Genomic DNA, 9,728 nt, shown 5'->3' on the forward strand with positions numbered 1-9,728 from the left:
TACAGCACGGTCACACCGCATTGTGTTCATTTATATAAACCATCAATTATTTTTTAAAATTTTATTTAAAGCACTTCTGTGTAGTTAACTTGAATACTTCAGCCAACACTTTCAGAATACCTACTACCCTCAAAACACTGTGATACCTACTGCAAGTGCTAGGCCCAACTTGATGAATACAGCATAGTTGAATAGATAAAATATTTACACATATATTTGTTTTGCTGTTTTGTAGCTGAAGAGAGTTCATTTTCAGAATTATATAGTAAAAATAGTGGAAGCAAATGATGTTCATGGATATGGGTGAATCTTACCTGTGCATGGATTTGGGGGTGCACATAATTCTTAAAACATTATTTAAAACTGTTTACATTTCACTTTGGAATATTTAATATGATTTGAGGCAGTGGAATAAATAATCATCTGTTACATGTTTTGCTTGAATTAAAGCTGGAATCGTCTGCCTTGTCTGGGAACACTTGTATTATAGACTAGAGCAAGGACATTCTCCGTGTACTGAAAGCTGTGGGAAATTAGCCTTGGATTAAAAATTCAACATAAAACATCCTCCAAATAAAAAACCACACACGAATCAGTAGGAATTTCCTTGCATGATAGTTTAATTGAAGAAAACAAATTTTTAACTTGTCGGACTTGGATGAACTGTTAATAACCAGTGTTAAAAGTATATTGGTTAAATGCCATTTCATAGATTACATATCTTACGATATGGCATTTGCCATTATGTGTGTGCTATTTATCAAAAGTCTTATTTTTAGTCACAAAGCTCTTATATATAAGAAAGTTATAGCCTGCTCATTTCTAAATCTAATCCTACAAGTAATATACTTTCCGAAAACTTAACTGTTTTACATATTTATGAATTTCTCTGTAGTCCCCCTAAGGGATTCATTTCTCAATTGTGTCATAAGACACCACAGTATAATGCTTGGCTTATTTTCCCATCAAGTATTGTTCTACCGCTACCTGGTGTTTCTATTTGTCGTTGTCTGGAGAAAACTGAGGGTGCAGCATTGACCCAGTCTGTTCAATGTGCAGGACTCATGCCTGCGAGCACTGAGACTCTATAAGACTCATCACCGTGTGTTTCTATGTTATATCAGCAAGCTCATCTGCAGAAATACATTCTGACTGAGTAACCCCGAGGTGGATAATGCTTAATTCTCCATTTCAAAATCTTCCAGAAATGGAAAAATGATTCAGCTGGAAGGCATCCTCCCTGTCAGCACCCTATTATCCTAACACAGTGTTTACTCTGTTACTGGTTTCAGTTATCCTTACACAGTTTGATCATCATTTCTGAAGCTGGCCTGGTGTATAACTTAACACCAGCTCACAGTATGCCTATGATTGGTTTTAACATGATATCTATGGATTTGCATCTTTCCGACTAGTTTCTCTAGTCTCTATTTTTGAGAAATATACCTAGAAAAGATGTAATTGGAGGATAAATTATTAAAAGTTAAAAACATTTATTAAAAATGGTCTAAAGCTGTTTTAGTAGTTGTCAATTGCCAATGTATTGAAATAACCGTATCCATTGAAAAAAAGAACATTTATATAGACATTACACACACACGCACATTTATCACACACATACATATGTGTTCAAACACATACATATACCTACAGATTTATATAGAGAAGTGCTATCTACAGTATGTGTTTGAATGTGTTAATATATAAATGTCTATAAGATATGATGGAATTATATTAAGAAATTAAGAAATTTGATCTTGCTTGCAAATGAAATAATCTAATTTACCAGTTATTCAGCATTCTCTAATCCATACATATTTTTTAAATATTTTTTGAAAACAAAAGGCCATTAATTTTCAATATAATGGAAAATACTTTTTCAAATGTGTTTTTTTCCATGTTAGTTTGAAATGACAAGTAGTTTTTCAAAAAAGTTAGACCACTTGGTTGGGATGTATAAAAGCAGAAAACAAACCTGAATTTCAGTAGGTTCGAAATTAGGTTGGCTTTTAATTTTTTTTTTTTTTTAATTCTAGGAAATATCCTTATGTAAAAGGATATTATTCACAAAAGTTTATTAAGATGAGATTTTTTTATGGCCATAATAAGGATTAATAATTTTAATACGAATATGGCATTGCGTCATTTATTTATTTCATTATGTATCAATCACTGAATAAATATTTCTTGGGTCTTTATATCAGATTCTTTAACATTGTAATTGGAAAATTTAGATAAATAATATCAAGATTGAAAACATATTGATGTTAGTTTGTGTTTTTATTCTTTTCTGGTTACATCTTTCTTCAGCACCCTTCAGAATGAAACTGACAAAACTATTATATATTGTGCTAAACTGTTTTCATGTTTCAGATATAATCATGAGCTTTGAAAGTCATCTCCTTGAAATTTTTTTGTCTAAATTACCTATATCTTTTCTATTCAATGCATTTTAGATGGCTTAATGTAAATATATTTAAAAGAAAATAATGTCAGCCGTTTCCTGTTAGATTTGAAAATGATGTCAGGGTTTGTGTATGTGAAGCATCACACCTTTTAATTGACAACATACTTGCTATGCACAGATAAGTTTTCTTTTGAACTTGGTTTTCGATTCAAATGAGTTAAATGTTTTATAATCATGTGTGTATTTATATATACACATGTGTATATGTGCAATCACATTATTGTATATCACATGTAATCATATACATGTATATTTATATATGTGTGTGTGTTTTTTGAAGACTGCTGTAACAAATTAACACAAACATGGTGACTTAAAACCACAGGTCTGGAGGCTAGATGTCACTAAGGCCAAGTCCTCTGAGTTTTGAAGGAGTATCTATACAAAGCCTCTCTCCTAGTTTCTGATGGTTGCTGGCAACCTTTAGTGTTCTTCGGTTGTAGACACATCACTCCAATTTCTACTTCTGTCTTCACATGGTGTTAGCTCCTGTGTGTCTTTATGCCTATCTTCTTATAAGAATACGTCATGTTTTGATTAGGGCCCACACTAATCTGTTATGACCTCATCGTAATTTAACTAGTTATATTTGCTGTGGTCCTGTTTTTAAATAAGGTCAGGACTTCCACATAGGTTTTTTTTTTTTTTTTTTGGAAACTCAATTCAATATACTGCACATAGTTAGCAATTCTCTTTATAATAAAACGTCATAGAACCATCTAGTTTTCATTTGTTCTTCACAACTTAAGCATGTGTCTTGTAACCAGTCATTGTTCTATACCATTTTATTTACACTGCTTTAACTCATAAATAAATACTAACTCAGAACAAAATTGAATATGTTAGTGTTTCAAAGCATTATATCTTAATTCAATTTGAATTTATTTACTTAAAAGAAAATTATATACAAAAGTTTAATTCAAACTGGATGGAGTAGACAATAGATTTGTCTTCAGTATTTGAAATGATAGAGAATGACAGTTGTAAACATTAATTTTAAGACTCGATGGATTCTTAGCATCCATGTAATTCTAACTTTTTGCTTTATAAATTTCAAATTAGAAGGTTAAATGAGAATAAAGATGGTACTATTCATAAACACACCGAATCTATAGTAATAAATTGGAAATGTCCTGAACAAACTGACAGGTGTGTTCACCCATTCAAAAGTAAAATAACTTATGTAAGTTTATAAAATAAGTTTGTACAATAACTAACAGACCCAATCTCTCTCCAGATCTCCTTAAATAATATTTTTCTTTACTTTTCAATATTATTCAGAGAGGTAAATAGGACCAGTGAGAAAACCCACTCTTAAATATTTGTTAATATCTACTAGAAATAGTTTTTATTATAAAAATTTTTAAGATGCAACAGAATCAAAATAATTTTACAGTGAACACTAGTATATCTACTATCCAGATTCTACAAATAACATTTTAATATACTCATTTAATCACATTTACATCAGTCTGTCTATCCTTCTATCCATCCACCAACCCATGTATACTTCCCTTTAAAAACTTCCTTATGATACTAGCGATCCTCTTTATAATAATTAGAGGCAGATGATTATTACAACTAAATTGTCCTTAACCAAAATCAGAGAAGAGATATTGTGGACATTCTTTGTTTAAAAATCATTTAGCTATTTTTAAAAATGTTTACTTTTTTTTATAGTTCACATTTCATAAAATTTACCCACTTATAATATTTAATTCGATTTAATTCTATTTTAGTACATTCAGAGAATTGTGAAACCTTCGCTACAGTTGAAGTTTAGAACATTGGATCACCCCAAGAAGACACTTCTGCCCCCTAACAGTCATTCCCTTCCTCCTGTCTCCCCATGCTCTAGTCCTAGACAATAGCTCATCTTTCTGCATGATACATTTGACTGTTCTTGACATTTCATATAAATAATTTTACATAATATGGAGTCTTTTGTGACAGACTTATGTTACTTGCCATATTTTCCAGGTTTATCCATTTTGTGGTAGTATTTGTACATCATTCTTTTTTATTGCCAAATGGTATGTTGTTCTGTTTATTCATCAACTAATGGACATTTGATTGTTTCCAATATTAGACCATTTTGAATAATGTTCTTATAGATGTACTACTTTTGTGGGTATATATTTTTGTTTTTCATGGGCATATCAATAGGACTAGGTCATACAATAACTCTATGTTTAACATTTGAGAAACTATAAAGGCATTTAAAAAGTACTGTACCAGTTTACAGTTCAATCAGTAATGTACGAGTGTTCTAATTTTTGCATATCTTGCCAACACTTTTTAAAAAAATTATAGTTATCTTTGTGTGAAGTGATATCTAATGTGGTTTTGATTTAAAATTTTTAATAATATTGAGCATCTTTTCAGATGCTAATTGGTCATTAAATATCTTTTTTGCTGAAATAACTATTAAAATTACTTTTTAAATAATTTAAACTCAAAATTTAAATTGCATTTTATATCTTTATATAATTAAGTTGTAAGAGTTCTTTCTATGTTGTGGATAAAACTCCTTTATTGGATATGCTATTTGCAGATATTTTCTCCCAGCCCGTGGATTATTTTTTCACTTCTTTGGTAATATTTTTGCAGGACAGACATTTTTATTTTGGAACAGTCCAATTTATTCTTTCTTTCTGTCTCATTGATTTAGTCATGTAGTTGTTTTCACATATTCTGGTTATCAGGTAGAATTTTCAGAAAAATTACAGGGATTTCACATAAACAACATTCTTTTTTTTCCTGTGTAAGTATCTTCTAAATATTGCAAACGTACACTTTTACTAAATAAATGTTTATGTTTTAATTTGAAATTCTAATTTAACTTGGCATCCTGTTTCTTTATTTGCAAGATATAGCAACCTATTAGTAGAAAACATGAAATAAAATGAATAATTCTTAAAAAGTAGAAAATAATGAGAATCAGTAAGCCTAGATTCTAACTTAAGTTTTGCAAATGACCCTGTAAGTCATTTAGCTTCACTTGGCTACCTTTACATGTACGGCACATAGGGAAGATAGTGCCCAATATCACTTTCTTCACAGAAACGTTGTTAGAATGAATGAGGCAATGTATACACAAACACAGAGTATCTTATAAGACGAATACTCTATAAAACTGTAGTGTCATCATTATTATTATTGTTATATTATAGAGAGAATTTCTGAAAAGTCACCTGGCTGAATCTATTATAGTAATCTTCCACGAAAGAGGAAATAAAAACATCATTACAATATAGATTTAATGGCTTTGTCTTCTATGCTATCGGCACAGCATAAGAATATAGGTGTGTCAGCTTTGGCTTATTACAAGAGTGCATTGTCTGTTTTCATGTTACCTAATGCTTTGTTAATCATAAAATAACAGTATGTATACTGTTGCATTTATACCGTTCTGTACATTTCTAAATATAACCGAAGCGTAGTCATAGGTGCCAGATTTCTTAGATTACATCTTGACACTTACATATGGGTGCATGTATGTATATATAAGGTGAAAATATAATCATGCATCAATAATTCAGAATAAGATCAGATACATTTTAAATAGTAAATGTTGGAATAGATAATCATTTTGGCTAGCTGTATAACCATGGGCAAGTCATTCTTCCAGGAATTCTTTATGTGAAATATTATGAGACTGTGCAAATTAATTAATTTTAAAACTCTGTTCCCATTCTTATATCTTTGGCATATGCAGAGTGGTTAAGGCAGAGAAGCGGTGAAGAAAAAGAGACTAAATTCTAAGATCAAGATTAGAATATGTGAGGAAATAAATACATATTACACATAAATACATGTATATACACATAAACATTTAAAATGAAACGTCACAATTAGAGCATTTTTAAAACTTCAGTTTTCTAAAGTAATTAAAACCATGTTATCTGTTACTTTCAAAATGTGTTTTTTGTCCTTCAAATGATTGTGTAATTTCTATAAATGCTAATTTTAGTATGCAATTTGTAAAGTTAAGGACATAGCAGAATAAGACTAGAAACAAGTGATATTCAGAAAATCAAGTCAAGTATGAGGACTTTATCTCAGCATACATTTAATTAAAGTACTTTACAGCTAATTGTTAATTTGTTTTGTAGTTAAATTATTTTCTCTCGATTTAATTTTCTTTGAATATTTTTCTTAAAAATGAAACTTAGATTAAATGTATTTTAATGAAAAAGAGTTGTTAATTTTACATTTACTATATATTTTAGAAATATTATAATCTATTTGCTTATGAATGTGGTAATTAATAAAATCTAATTGAATTTCAGCTTTGATTGTGAAATATAAATTTATTCTTTCTAAGCTCTTAAAAACAGGTATTTTATTTTTGTTTTTATACACCAAAACATTTAATATTTCAAAGCTGATGTGTCATATTTGGCTGCCCTTGTCATATTACATCAATCTTATTCCTTTCAGTGAGACATAATCTGATTTTAGTTGATTAACGTAACTCGATTTGAGATAATAGAGTCTCATCTTATATAAAAGGTCAAAGAAAATAAAAGTAAAGGTGAAAATTTTAAGATTAAAAGCAAACTAAAATCCTTTGTCATGGAAAAATAGAATATACAATAGAAAATATGTGCTTTTATTGTTTTTTTAGTCTTCACAGTTTTATTTGTATGTGAATATACAAGTTCAAAAGTGGCAAATTTACAATAAAACCATTGAATGTTAAATGCAATTATGGCAGTAGTAATATGCATAGAACTTTTGGCAAATATAAATAAAGTTTAAGTAAAGTCATTTTGTTTAATTGCTGATGATTATATACATTTGAATGTTTGTCTCTGCCAATAATTACTTCAGTAAGTTACATTCCATTTTGCATCCTTTACATTTTTCTGCAGATTCTAAATTCCATTCAACCATTTCACCTCGAATAAATTTTTAGAATCTTTGCTCCCTTCCATCAGACCCCATCATTTTTGCCATTGCAACTATTTCTTCTGCTCCTCATTTTTTGACACTTAAATAAAATATTTCTGTAACAAACACAAAACAAGTTTATAGGACTCCTGAATTATTTATTAAGCAATTTATATTGTTACTGAATTCCAAATAAAAATAGAAAGCAAAAATAAAACTAATGAAATATTGTTGGTTTGAATTATTCTGTATTTTACTTTTTGTTAACCTGAGTGGAAGATGAAATATCACATGGAATATCCTGCTTGTAAATTCTGAATACTTTTACTTTTTAACTTATTTTTTAACTAAAATAAGAGATAACTATATCTTAATCTCTTCCTCACCATAGTCAATAAAAACAGATATGTGTTTTGCAAATACTTTCTTCCAATTTTGGCTTGTCTTTTAATTCTCTTAACAGTGTCTTTCACAGAACAGAAGTTTTACATTTTAGCAAAGTCTAATTTAGCATTTTTTTCTTTCATGGATTTTGCTTTTGTGTTGTATCTAAAAACTTTTTGCCAAATAAGGTTATATAGATTTTACCCATTATGTTCTCCATAGGTTAAAAAAAAGAAAAAGAAAACAAGAAAACACCTTGTAGAAGTTTTATAGTTTTTCACTTACATTTAATTCTGATCAATGTTGAGTTAGTTTTCATGAAAGGTGTTCAGTTTTTGTCTACATTCACATTTTTATGTGTGGATATCCAGTTGTTTCAGCACCACTTGTGGAAAAGATCCTTTCTCCATTGGATTTCTTTCACTCTTATGTTGTGGATCAGATTCCTATGTTTGTGTGGGTCCGGTCTAGGCTACTATTTCATTCCGTTAATCTTTTTGTCTATTCTCATTAATACCACCTTGTCTTGTTGACTGAAAGGTATATAGTTAGTCTCATAGTTGAGTAGTGTCCATCTTCTGAATTTGTTTTTCAATATTGTCTACATGAACTTTAAAATCAGTTTGTTGATATCCACAAAATAACTTGCTGATAATTTTATTAGGATGGCATTAAATCTATAAATGAATTTGTGTATAATTGACACTTTAAACAACATTGAGTCTTCAAATCCATAAACATGGAACAACTTTCATTTATTTAGATTCTTCATCAAAGTTTGTAGTTTCTCTCAGTTCATCTTGTATATATTTTGTTGGATTTTTACCTAAGTATTTTTTGGGGTGGGGCCATGTGAGTGTTGTGTTTTTTATTTCAGATACCATTGCTCATTGCTGGATCATGGGAAAGCTCTTGACTTATATTAACCTTGTATCCTGCAACCTTGCTATAAGTACCTATTATAATGTTCCAGGAGTTTTTTTTGTCAATTCTTTTGGAATTCTACATTGATAATCATGTCATTGGCAAACAGACAGTTTTATTTCCTTCTTCCTAATATTTTATTTAATTTCTTGCATAATTGTATTAGCCAGGACTTTCAGTACATTGCTGAAAAGAAATGGTAAGCTGGGAAATCATTGACTTGGGAAAGCTTCTAGTTTCTTGCCATTAAATATGTTAGCTGTAGGATTTCGGAGATGTCCAAGTTGATAAAGTTTCCTTTATTCCTAGTTTTCTGAGAGTTTTTATAATAAATGGGTATTATATTTTGTCAAATGCATTTTCTGCATCTGTATGATCACATGATGCTTCTCCTTTAGCCGATCAATATGATGGATTATATTAATTGATTTTTTTTTAAATATGAATCTGCCTTGCATACCCAGAATAAATCCCACTTGATCATGGCATATATACTTTTTAATAAATTGTGAATTTGATTTGCTATTATTTTGTTGAAGATGTTTTCAACTATATTTATGAGAAATATTGTGGTTTTCTTTTTCTTTTTTTCTTTTTGTCATTTATTTCTGTGGCTTTGGTATTAGGGCATTGCTGACCTCATAGAATTAACTGGACAATGTTCTCTCTTCTATTTCTCAAACCAGATTATAGAAAGTGAATATAATTGCTCCTTAACTTTTCTGTAAAATTCACCAGAAAAAATATCTGGATCCCTTATTTTCTTATTTTGGAAGGTTATCAACTGATTTATTTTTAAATGGTTATTGATCTATTCATATTATTTATTTATCTTTGATGAATTTTAGTTGATTGCTTCTTTTAAAGAATTCTGTATTTTATCTAAGTTATTAAATTTGTGGGCATGGAGTTGTTCATAGTGTCTTTGTTAATCTTTAATGTCCATGGTTTTACCAGTGATAGTTCATCCCTCTTTCTTTTCTAATGTCTGTAATTTGTATCTTATCTCCTTTTTATTGGTTAGATTTACTAGGTGGTTATCAGTTTTATTGTTCTT

This window comes from Pteropus medius, unplaced genomic scaffold (assembly GCF_902729225.1).
Source record: "Pteropus medius unplaced genomic scaffold, Ma_sr-lr_union100, whole genome shotgun sequence".
Lineage (NCBI taxonomy): Eukaryota > Metazoa > Chordata > Mammalia > Chiroptera > Pteropodidae > Pteropus > Pteropus medius.